The sequence below is a fragment of the Somniosus microcephalus genome, chromosome 4, assembly GCF_052327205.1.
Source record: "Somniosus microcephalus isolate GS21.2 chromosome 4, FLI_Smic_1.0, whole genome shotgun sequence".
Taxonomy (NCBI): domain Eukaryota; kingdom Metazoa; phylum Chordata; class Chondrichthyes; order Squaliformes; family Somniosidae; genus Somniosus; species Somniosus microcephalus.
In genome coordinates, this window is record NC_140990.1 from 7801357 (window position 1) to 7814160 (window position 12804).

The following is a 12804-nucleotide window of genomic DNA, read 5'->3' on the forward strand; positions in this document are numbered from 1 at the left end:
ACAGGAGATACCCCACCTCCGTCTCCCCCACCCACAGGGGATACCCCACCTCCGTCTCCTCCACCCACAGGGGATACCCCACCTCCATCTCCTCCACCCACAGGAGATACCCCACCTCCATCTCCTCCACCCACAGGGGATACGCCACCTCCGTCTCCTCCACCCACAGGGGATGCCGCACCTCCGTTTCCTCCACCCACAGGGGATACCCCACCTCCGTCTCCTCCACCCACAGGAGATACCCCACCTCCATCTCCCCCACCCACAGGGGATACCCCACCTCCGTCTCCTCCACCCACAGGGGATACCCCACCTCCATCTCCTCCACCCACAGGGGATACCCCACCTCCGTCTCCTCCACCCACAGGAGATGCCCCACCTCCATCTCCTCCACCCACAGGGGATACCCCACCTCCGTCTCCTCCACCCACAGGGATACCCCACCTCCGTCTCCTCCACCCACAGGGGATACCCCACCTCCGTCTCCTCCACCCACAGGAGATACCCCACCTCCGTCTCCTCCACCCACAGGGGATACCCCACCTCCGTCTCCTCCACCCACAGGGGATACCCCACCTCCATCTCCCCCACCCACAGGGGATACCCCACCTCCGTCTCCTCCACCCACAGGGGATACCCCACCTCCGTCTCCTGCACCCACAGGGGATACCCCACCTCCGTCTCCTGCACCCACAGGGGATACCCCACCTCTGTCTCCTGCACCCACAGGGGATACCCCGCCTCCTTCTCCTCCACCCACAGGGGATACCCCACCTCCGTCTCCTCCACCCACAGGGGATACCCGACCTCCGTCTCCTCCACCCACAGGGGATACCCCACCTCCGTCTCCTCCACCCACAGGGGATACCCCACCTCCATCTCCTCCACCCACAGGGGATACCCCACCTCCGTCTCCTCCACCCACAGGAGATACCCCACCTCCGTCTTCTCCACCCACAGGGGATACCCCACCTGCATCGGGTTCCAGACGATACCCTGAAAGGGTCCGCAATCCTCCTTCATACCTCCAGGACTTTGCAACCTGAATAGCTTAAGAACCAAGACGCCTCATTGGGTCAGAATAATACCCGAGGTACTTGGTGGAGGTTTCAGGCAGTCGCCTTGTCCCTCCAAGCTTACTCTGCTTTCATTATTCGTGTTTCTCAAAAAACAGAAGAGATACATTGTGCATTAGAGATGTTATGTTTGTTAGAGTTTGTTATTTCTTTGAAAGAATGTCATTTGAAATGTTAATAGTGAAGGAATAGTATTCAATGTCTGATTAGAAAGGGAGATGTGGTGATAGTTACCCTCTGCCCCAGTAGGGGGCGACAGAGAGTAAACAGAAGGGAATTGAATAAAGGAAGCCTCGTGCTGGAGGCTGGAGGCTGATGGAATACATCCCGTGTCCGCGTCCGTCTGTTGAGAACATTACACCAAGGACCCTGGGAAAACTTACAAATTGACTTTACCGGCCCCTTAGCGCAGGACCGGGGGAAGAAATATTGCCTGGTAATAATTGACCAATTTACCAGGTGGGTGGAAGCCTTTGCCACCCGAGACTGCTGTGCAAAAACAGTTGCACTAATATTGGCTACCGAGGTTATACCCCGTTGGGGAGTGCCTCTGCAAATTGACTCAGACAACGGCACTCATTTCACCAGCAAAATAATGAAAGAAATCTGTAAGATGCTACATGTGACACAAAAATATCACATACCATATCACCCCCAGAGCTCGGGGATGGTAGAAAGAATGAATAGGACACTGAAAAACACGCCAACAAAAGTCATCCAAGAAACAGGGAAGGGATGGTTGGAATTATTACCCAGCATACTAATGAGGCTGCGAGCCACCCCAGGACGAACGACCAGACTGACCCCCGATGAATTAATGACAGGACGAGCTATGAGAGTACCAGAGGATTTGGCTGGAGGGGTGGGAGAACCAGAACCATTACAAGATAGATTAAGGCGATACTTAGTACAACTAAATCAGGAGGTACAAGCACTAAATAAAGAAGTAAGGAACCAACAACAGATTAAAGATCTAGAAAGGCAGAATGCTGGACTTAAACCAGACGAGTTGTCCAGAATAGGTCAACAAGTAATGACGCAAGTTATCGGAAGAAAGGGAATGGGGCCCGTTGGATGGGGCCATGTACTGTATTAATGACAAGTGATACGTGTGTTTGTCTACAGGAACCGATGGGTATGTGATGGAAGCAATGGACCCAGGTGAAACCATTTAACACTAAAGACCCCCACTCTACCCTCTCCTCTAGGGGAAAGAGCTCGGGAGACGACCAGACCTCTGTTTAAATTACAGATAAACATGGATCCAGTCGACCCTTTATATCAGAGGGTCCGTCTTGGGGACAAGAAGCTCTCCCGGTTTACCCTTACACCTGAGAACTCATGTTTAATGTGGAAGCAAGTCATCCTCGGTTCCGAGGGAGTGCCTAAGAAGAAGAAGATATAATTGGAGTAAGACTCCTTTACTCCTGTATTCAAATCCTCTTGTAATGAAGGCCAGCATACCATTTGCCTTCTTAACTGCCTTTCACGACCACCGGACGTCCCAAAGCGCTTTACAGCCAATGAAGTACTTTTGAAGTGTAGTCACTGTTGTAATGTGGGAAACGCGGCAGCCAATTTGCGCACAGCAAGCTCCCACAAACAGCAATGTGATAATGACCAGATAATCTGGTTTTTCGTCATGTTGATTGAGGGATAAATATTGGGCTCAAAACACCGTGGATAACTTCTTCGAAATAGCACCACGGGATCTTATACATCCACCTGAGGCGGCAGACAGGGGCCTCGGTTTAACGTCTCATCCATAGGACGGCACCTCCGACACTGCAGCGCTCCTTCATTACTGCCCCTCCGACAATGCGGCACTTGCACAGCATTGCTTCCCCCGATAGTGCGGCGCACCCGCAGTATTGCCCCTCTGATGGAGCAGCGCTCCCTGAGCATTGCCCCTCCGACAGTGCAGAGCTCCCTCAGTACTGCCCCTCCGACAGTGCAGAGCTCCCTCAGTACTGCCCCTCCGACAGTGCGGCGCTCCCTCAGTACTGACCCTCCGACAGTGCGGCGCTCCCTCAGTACTGCCCCTCCGACAGTGCGGAGCTCCCTCAGTACTGCCCCTCTGACAGTGTGGCGCTCCATCAGTACTGCCCCTCCGACAGTGCGGCGCTCCCTCAGTACTGCCCCTCTGACAATGCAGCGCTCCCTCGGTACTGCCCCTCCGACAGTGCGGCGCTCCCTCAGCACCGCACTAGAGTGTCAGCCTCGCTTTATATGCTCAAGTCCCTGGAGCGGGATTTGAACCCACAACCTTCTGACTCTGCTATCCACTGAGCCACAGCTGACTCCAGTCTTTTACACAGTTTCATCATAACTTCCTTGCTTTTGCACTCTACCCCTCTCCTAAAGCAGGGGAGTTATGATGAATTGTTAAACAGTTTTTTTTAGCAGAGTGACCAAGGCTGACTGTAGGAAACAATTGTGCATTTGAAAGAAGCTTGCATTGTGAAGCTTGTGCCCCTTTGCCAGGCCCGCTGACTGCGGCCCCTCTCCCAGATTCCAGCCCCAGCTCTGTGCTGACTGAGCTGCTCTCACCTGGGGACAGCGCGTCACAATCGATCCCAGCACACCTGAGCTGGAGACGCAGGTTCCGCCCCCTAGCCGTGCCGCCATTGGTTGGAGGACCAGGCTGCTCAGTTCAGTCCTCCCAGCTCAGCCCTCTTCCTATTGGTCAGCGCTCCCGTCAGTCAGAATCACATTGCTCCGGCTCTCTCCGCCACCCCGCGCGATACAATCCGCTCCGTTCGGCGTCCACGGAGGTCCCGCTAGCCCGACTCTCAGGTTTGGTTTTTCTCGTAATTCACTTTATAATCTCGCTCTCCGCTGCCCCCCTCACCTCGATTTAAATCGATTCCCCAACACTTTACTTTACCCAGCCGCTGATTCTGCCTCTTCCCTGGGCCCGGCCTTTCATCTCCTCCCCAGAGGCCCCACGCAGGCGTACTGGCAGCCTGGTTTTGTGGTGGGGCCGAATGAGCATGCGCGGCCCCGCCGCTCCACATTTAAAAGGACACCCACCCCCTCCACATTTAAAGGGACACCCACCCCCTCCACATTTAAAGGGCCACCCACCCCCTCCACATTTAAAGGGACACCCACCTCCTCCACATTTAAAGGGACACCCACCCCCTCCACATTTAAAGGGACACCCACCTCCTCCACATTTAAAGGGACACCCACCTCCTCCACATTTAAAGGGACTCCCTCCCCCCCCCCTCTCACATCCTCTACTGTGGAGGAAGAATTCCTGGAGTGTTTACGGGATGGTTTCCTGGACCAATATGTCGAGGAACCAACCAGAGATCAGGCCATCTTAGATTGGGTATTATGTAATGAGAAAGGATTAATTAGCAATCTTGTTGTACGAGGCCCCTTGGGTCGGAGTGATCAAAATATGATCGAATTCTTCATTAAGATGGAGAATGAAGTTGTCCATCTTAATGAAGAATTCGATCATATTTTGATCACTCCGACCCAAGGGGCCTCGTACAACAAGATTGCTAATTAATCCTTTCTCATTACATAATAGCCAGTCCTAAATTTAAATAAAGGAAACTACGATGGTCTGAGGAGCGAGTTGGGTAGGATTGATTGGGGAATGTCACTCAAAGGGTTGACGGTGGATAGGCAATGGCAAACATTCAAAGACCGCATGGATGAACTACAGAATTTGTTCATCCCAGTTTGGCATAAAAATAAAACAAGAAAGGTGACTCAACCGTGGCTAACAAGGGGAATTAGGGATAGCATAAGATCCAAGGAGAGGACATATAAATTGGCCAGAAAAAGCAGTAAACCTGAGGATTGGGAGCAGTTTAGGATTCAACAAAGGAGGACAAAGGGATTAATTAAGAAGGGAAAAATAGAATATGAGAGTAAGCTTGCAGGAAACATAAAAACTGACTGTAAAAGCTTTTATAGATATGTGAAGAGAAAAAGAACATAAGAACATAAGAAGTAGGAGCAGAAGTAGGCCATACGGCCCCTCGGGCCTGCTCCGCCATTCAATAGGATAATGGCTGATCCGAACCTAGACTCACGTCCACTTCCCTGCCCGCTCCCCATAACCCCTAATTCCCTTATCAGTTAGGAAACTGTCTATCTCCGTTTTAAATTTATTTAATGTTGCAGCTTCCACAGCTATCTGAGGTAGCAAATTCCATAGATTTACCACCCTCTGAGTGAAGAAGTTTCTCCTCATCTCAGTTTTGAAAGGGCAGCCCCTTATTCTAAGATTATGCCCCCTAGTTCTAGTCTCACCCATCAGTGGAAACTTTCTCCCCGCATCCACCCGATCAAGCCCCCTCACAATCTTATATGTTTCGATAAGATCGCCTCTCATTCTTCTGAATTCCAATGAGTAGAGGTCCAACCTACTCAACCTTTCCTCATAAGTCAACCCTCTCATCTCCGGAATCAACCAAGTGAACCTTCTCTGAACTGCCTCGAGAGCAAGTATATCTTTTCTTAAATATGGAAACAAAAACTGCATGCAATATTCCAGGTGTGGCCTCACCAGTCCTCTGTATAACTGAAGCAAGACTTCCCTGCTTTTATACTCCATCCCCTTTGCAATAAAAGCCAAGATTCCATTGGCCTTCCTGATCACCTGCTGTACCTGCATACTAACCTTCTGTGTTTCATGCACCAGGACCCCCAGATCCCTTTGTACTGTAGCACTTTGCAGTTTCTCTCCATTTAGATAATAACTTGCTCTTTGATTTTTTCTGCCAAAGTGCATAACCTCACACTTTCCAACATTATATTTCATCTGCCAAATTTCTGCCCACTCACTTAGTCTGTCTATGTCCTTTTGCAGGTTTTTTGTGTCCTCCTCACTCACTGCTTTGCCTCCCATCTTTGTATCGTCAGCAAACTTGGATATGTTGCACTCGGTCCCTGCCTCCAAATCGTGAATATAGATTGTAAAGAGTTGGGGTCCCAGCACTGACCCCAGCGGGACACTACCAGTTACTAATTGCCAACCCGAGAATGAACCATTTATCCCAACTCTCTGTTTTCTGTTAGATAGCCAATCTTCCACCCATGCCAGTATATTACCCCTAACCCCGTGATTTTTTATCTTGTGCAGTAATCTTCTGTGTGGCACCTTGTCAAATGCCTTTTGGAAGTCCAAATACACCACATCCACTGGATCCCCTTTATCCACCCTGTTTGTTACATCCTCAAAGAATTCGAGCAAATTTGTCAAACATGACTTCCCCTTTTTAAAACCATGCTGACTCTGGACGATTAAATTATGCTTATCCAAATGTCCTGTTACTGCTTCCTTAATAATGGACTCCAACATTTTGCCAACCACACATGTTAGGCAAACTGGTCTATAGTTTCCAGCCTTTTGTCTACCTCCCTTTTTAAATAAGGGCGTTACATTCGCAGTTTTCCAATCTGCTGGGACTTTGCCTGAATCCAGGGAGTTTTGGAAAATTACCACCAATGCATCCACAATCCCCACCGTTAACTCTCTCAAGACCCTAGGATGTAAACCAGCAGGTCCAGGGGATGTATCCACCTTAAGTCCCATTATCTTACCGAGTACCATCTCCTTAGTGATTTTAATCATGTTTAGCTCCTCCCCCCCATAGCCCCCTGTTTGTCCAGTGTTGGGATATTTTTAGTGTCCTCTAATGTAAAGACTAATACAAAATATTTGTGCAGCGTTTTTGCCATCTCCATGTTCCCCACTACTAATTTCCTGGTCTTGTCCTCTAAGGGACCAACATTCACTTTAGCCACCCTTTTTCTTTTTATATAACTGTAGGAACTCTTACTATCTGTTTTTATATTTGGTGCTAGTTTACTTTCATAATCTATCTTCCCTTTCTTAATTAATATTTTAGTTATTCTTTGCTGGCTTTTAAATGCTTCCCAATCTTCTATCCTCCCACTAGATTTGGCTACTTTACATGCCCTTGTTTTCAGTCAGATACTATCCTTTATTACTTTACTTAGCCACGGATGGCTGTCTTTTCTTTTACGCCCCTTTTTCCTCAGTGGAATATATTTTTCTTGAAAGTTGTGAAACATCTCCTTGAATGTACACCACTGCTCATGTACCGCCTTACACCATAATCTATTTTCCGAGTCCACTTTAGTCAACTCTGCTCTCATACCTTCATAGTCTCCTTTATTTAAGCTTAGTACGCTGGTTTGAGATCCAACTCTCTCACCCTCCAACTGAATTTGGAATTCAACCATGTTATGGTCACTCATTCCAAGGGGATCCTTTACTAGGACATTTTTTATTAATCCTGTCTCATTACACAGGACCAAATCTAAGATTGCCTGCCCCCTGGTTGGTTCAGTAACATACTGCTCAAGGAACCCATCCCTAATGCACTCTATGAACTCTTCCTCAAGGCTGCCCTGCCCAATTTGATTTGTCCAGTCAATATGAAAGTTAAAATCTCCCATGATTATAGCTGTTCCCTTATTACAAGCCCCAACTATTTCCTGATTTATACTCCGACCAATAGAGTTGCAGCTGTTAGGAGGCCTATAGACTACGCCCACTAGTGACTTTTTCCCCTTATTATTCCTTATTTCCACCCAAACCGTTTCACTATCCTGATCCTTTGACCCAATATCATTTCTCACTATTGCAGTGATTCCATCCTTTATTAACACAGCCACCCCACCTCCTTTTCCTTCCTGTCTGTCCTTCCTAATAGTCAAATACCCCTGGATGTTTAGTTCCCAGTCATGGTCACCCTGCAGCCATGTCTCCATAATGGCCACCAGTTCATACCCATGTGTAGTTATTTGTACCGTCAACTCGTCTATTTTGTTACGAATGCTGCGTGCATTCAGATAAAGAACTTTTAAATATGTTTTGTGACAATTTATTCCTGCTTTTACCCCCTTTACTACTTTACCTTTATCTTTCTATATTCTGTCCCTTCCTGACACGCTCTGGTTTTTAATTCCCCCACTGCTACCTTGCTCTATTGTCTTCTCCGCTAACATTTTAATTTTTCGCTCTCTTGAAACCTCCCCCCCACTAATTAGATTAAAGCCCTCTCTACAGCACTAGTTATTCGATTCACCAGGATTCTAGTCACAGCACTGGCCAAGTGAAGTCCATCCCAACGGAACAGCTCCCTACTGTCCCAGTACTGGTGCCAGTGTCCCAAGAAGCAAAACCCATTTCTCCCACACCAGTCTCTGAGCCACGCATTTAACTCTCTGATTTTATTTACCCTAGCCAAATTTGCTCATGAGGGCAGGTACAGCACAGGTTAGATACAGAGTAAAGCTCCCTCTACATTGTCCTATCACACACTCCGAGGGCAGGTGCAGCATGGGTTAGATACAGAGTAAAGCTTCCTGTACACTGTCCCATCAAACACTCCCAGTGCAGGTATAGCACGGGTTAGATACAGAGTAAATCTCCCTCTACACTGTCCCATCAAACACTCCCAGGGCAGGTACAGCACGGGTTAGATACAGAGTAAAGCTCACTCTACACTGTCCCATCAAACACTCCCAGGGCAGGTACAGCACGGGTTAGATACAGAATAAAGCTCCCTCTGCACTGTCCCATCAAATACTCCCACGGCAGGTACAGCACAGGTTAGATACAGAGTAAAGCTTCCTGTACACTGTCCCATCAAACACTTCCAGGGCAGGTACAGCATGGGTTAGATACAGAGTAAATCTCCCTCTACACTCTCCCATCAAACACTCCCAGGGCAGGTGCAGCATAGGTTAGATACAGAGTAAATCTCCCTCTACACTGTCCCATCAAACACTCCCAGGGCAGGTACAGCACAGGTTAGATACAGAGTAAAGCTCCCTCTACACTGTCCCATCAAACACTCCCAGGGCAGGTACAGCACGCGTTAGATACAGAGTATAGCTCCCTGTACACTGTCCCATCAAACACTCCCAGGGCAGGTACAGCATGGGTTAGATACAGAGTAAAGCTCCCTGTACACTGTCCCATCAAACACTCCCAGGGCAGGTACAGCACGGGTTAGATACAGAGTAAAGCTCCGTCTATACTGTCCCATCAACACTCCCAGGGCAGGTACAGCACGGGTTAGATACAGAGTGTCAGCCGTGGCTCAGGCGGCAGCACTCTCTCCTCTGAGTCAGAAGGTTGTGGGTTGAAGTCCCACTCCAGGGACTCGAGTCTAAAACTCTGTGCTGCCCCTCCAGTGCAGTGCTGAGGGACTAAAGCCCAGTGCAGAGTAAAGTTCCCTCTGCACTGCTCCACTAACAGGCCTGAGCCCCAAACTCAGAAGAGCGCCCTCTGCTGCATTCCACTTGTCTCAGCATCTGGTCCAGGACCTGGTCCACCATTCCCAGAGGGCTGGTCTGTCAGTCGCCTTCCTTTCCCTGGATCAGGAGAAGGCATTCGACAGGGTGGATCACGAGTATCTCTTCCGGCCTCTGTGTGCATTTGGGTTCGGGATGCATTTTGTCGCCCGGATCCAACTTCTGTACGCCACCGTGGAGTGTCTGATTAAAGTTAACTGGTCTTTGACGGCGCCCCTTCGCTTCGGGAGGAGGGTGCGTCAGGGACTGGCTCTGCAAGGGCCGGGCGTGGAGGTCGTCCTCTCGGCTTACACCGATGACGTGCTCCTCATGTTCACAGATCCCATCGACTTTCGGAGGATGCGAGAATGCCAGCAGATTTACTCGGATGCATCCTCCGCCAGGATCAACTGGGAGAAATGCTCCGGGCTCCAGGTGGGTCAGTGGCAGGTGGACTCCCTGCCGGAGGAGTTCAGGCCCTTCGCCTGGAGCACAATGCACCTCTTCTACTTGTGAGTCTACCTCAGCCCCACTGAGGGTGCCTGGCCGGCGAACTGGCAAGAGCTGGAGGCCAAAGTCACAGCTCACCTAGGACGCTGGACAGGACTGCTCCGAGTGTTGTCCTACAGGGGCTGAGCGCTGGTCATAAACCAGCTGGTGGCTGTCATGTTGTGGTACCAGTTGGTCACCCGGTGCGGAGGGGAGCGAGCAGGTTGATGGACCTCCTCGTGGGACTGCTCCTGGGCCTGGTGAAAATAGCCATTAAGAGGTCCAGGCAGCGGGTGGTCGACGGGGTCGTTCGGCCCGATTGCCTGCCTCTCTTCTGCGGCTATGTTCGCGCCCGGGTGGCCCTGGAGATGGAGCACGCGGTGTCTGCTGGCACACTTGAGGCCTTCCGTGACAGGTGGGCGCCGCGGGGACTGGAGTGCATCATCACCCCGGCCAACAATATCTTGATTTGGTATTATATTAGTGCCTTGATTTGACTTGTTAGTTTTGTTTGATGTTTTCTTAAGTTACAGTTGATTTGTTAATCAGCCAATCAAAAGTGGAACAACTGCCTCGAGCCATCTCAGCAAGGAGAGGGGAGGAGAGGATTGGTCACTCTCTGTGACCAGGAGGAAGAGGAGGAGCCAGAGAGACAGAGGGCAGAGCGGAGACCACCACTACTGTTGCTGCTACTGAGGTGCCAAGAGAGAGAGAAGAGGAGAGGAGAGAGAAAGACCAGGGGAAAGACCAGAGGGAAGCCAATTCCATCACTGCCTCTCCAAATGGCCTCCATTGCAGGAGAGTGAGAGGGGAGACAAAGAGAAACCAACAACATGTGTTTGGAAGGAGGGAGAGCCATTTGAAAAATCGACAGTCCTTCTGCTTTGGCCGGGATGACGTTGCCCTGCGTCACTTTGCCGAGTTCTTCGAGGAGCAGTCACATGAGGAACGGGAGCACGCTGAGACACTGAGGAAGTTCCAGAATCGGCACGGAGGCCGAATCATCTTGGCGGCCATCAAGAAACCAGAGCAGGATGAGTGGAGCAATGGTCTGGAGGTGATGCCGAGAGCTCTGCAGATGGAGAAGAATGTCGACCAGAGTCTGCTGGATCTGCACAAACTCTCCACTGGGAGCGCCAACCCTCACTTGTGTGACTTCCTGGAGACCCATTATTTGGATGAACAGTCGAAGATGATCAAGAAGCTTGGAGATCACATCACCAACTTGAAGAGACTGGGAACCCCCTGAGAATGGCCTGGGAGAGGACCTGTTTGACAAACTCACTCTGGGAGAGAGCGATTAAAGTGACTACTGGGATCAAGCTTATTGTGTTTAGTACTCGTGTTTATATAATTGTGTGTGAGACCCCTGCCTTGTAGGGAATGATGGCTTGTGACTTTGTACAAAGAGCTGAGACCTGGGCTCTGTAATGTCATTAACTGTAAATAAATTGTTCAATATTAATTTTAAAAAATGCCTGAGCCCCAAACTCAGAAGAGCGCCCTCTGCTGCATTACACTTGTCTCAGCATCTGGTCAAGACCTGGTCGCTCCCCCTGCGTTTGTGGCCAAGATGCAGAAGAAGCTCATCGACTTCTTCTGGGACAAAAGGAAGCACTGGGTCTCTGCCGCGGTTCTGAGTCTCCCGCTTAGGGAGGACGGTCAGGTGCTGGTGTGCCTTCGCACCCAGGCTGTGACTTTCCATCTTCAGACGCTGCAGAGATACCTGTAGGTCGAGAATCCTCCGAGATGGTGTGCGCTGGTGACGTATTTCTTCCGCCAGCTGCACAGCCTCAATTATGACATGCAGCTCCTGTTTGTGGAATTGGGCCGTAGATGTGCCTACCTGCGGGAGCTGCCTGTCTTTTACCAGGAACTGCTATGGGTCTGGAACAGCATCGCCTCCAGGTGGAGTTTGCCCCAGTCAGGAGTGGCGGCTCTCCTTCGGGAGCCGCTGTTCAGGAATCCACACCTCCATGATCACGGGTTCGGGTGGCTGGCGGAGGGCAGGGCTGTGCCTGGCAAGGTAACCAGAGTCGGGGACCTGCTCAATGGCGGAGGAGTGGGCTGGATGGCACCAGAGGAGCTGGCACAGCGTCTGTCCTGGGCCAACGCCCGGCTCGCGTTCAAAGCCATCGAGACGCTGAAAGTGGCACTGGGCCCCAACTCCACTAGGTGTATCAAGGAGGCTCAAGCACATGGGGTGATCCCGTCCGAACTGACCCCCGTTCAGGCGGAATTCCTCATCAGCGCACGGCCCCAAAACCCCTCTCAGGAACCGGCACCTCTCAACTTGAGCCATCTCAGGGAAATGCCCTCCGTGATGTTTAGTTCTGCGCGGAGGGGTTTCCTGTACGGGCTGCTCCTGCACACTCTCCACTTTGTCATCTTCGCCTGCTGTCTGGACATGCCTTGGCATGCCATCTTGCCGTCCAGCAGAGGCAGAGGTCCCCAATGGGGGGCTCTCTATGCGGGAGTCCTCCCTTTATCTATTGGGGACTTGGCCTGGAGGGTGTTGCATGGAGCAGTCCCATGCAATAAGATTTTGGATAAGTTCACGGACTCCCAGGCCGCTTGCTATTTTTGCGGCCTGGAGGAGTCCGTGTTCCATATTTATGTGGAATGTGAGAGGTTGCAGCCCCTCTTTCACTATTTGAAGGGGCTGCTCCTCGATTTTTGGTTGCACTTCAGTCCCACGCTCCTGATCTTTGGTCACCCGGTGCGGAGGGGAGCGGGCGGGTCGGAGGACCTCCTCGTGGGACTGCTCCTGGGCCTGGCCAAAATGGCCATTAACAGGTCCAGGCAGCAGGTGGTCGAGGGGGTCGTTCGGCCCGATTGCCTGCCTCTCTTCCGCGGCTATGTTCACGCCCAGGTGGCCCTGGAGATGGAGCAGCGGTGTCCGCCGGCACACTTGAGGCCCTCCGAGACCAGTGGGTGCCACGGG

General features: G+C 50.9%; 1 pseudogene; it reads left to right on the forward strand.

Annotated features, from left to right (window-relative positions):
* Positions 1-11325, forward strand: part of LOC147118234 (ferritin heavy chain pseudogene) — a 98026-nt pseudogene extending 86701 nt beyond the window's left edge.
* Positions 11326-12804: the final 1479 nt, after the last annotated feature.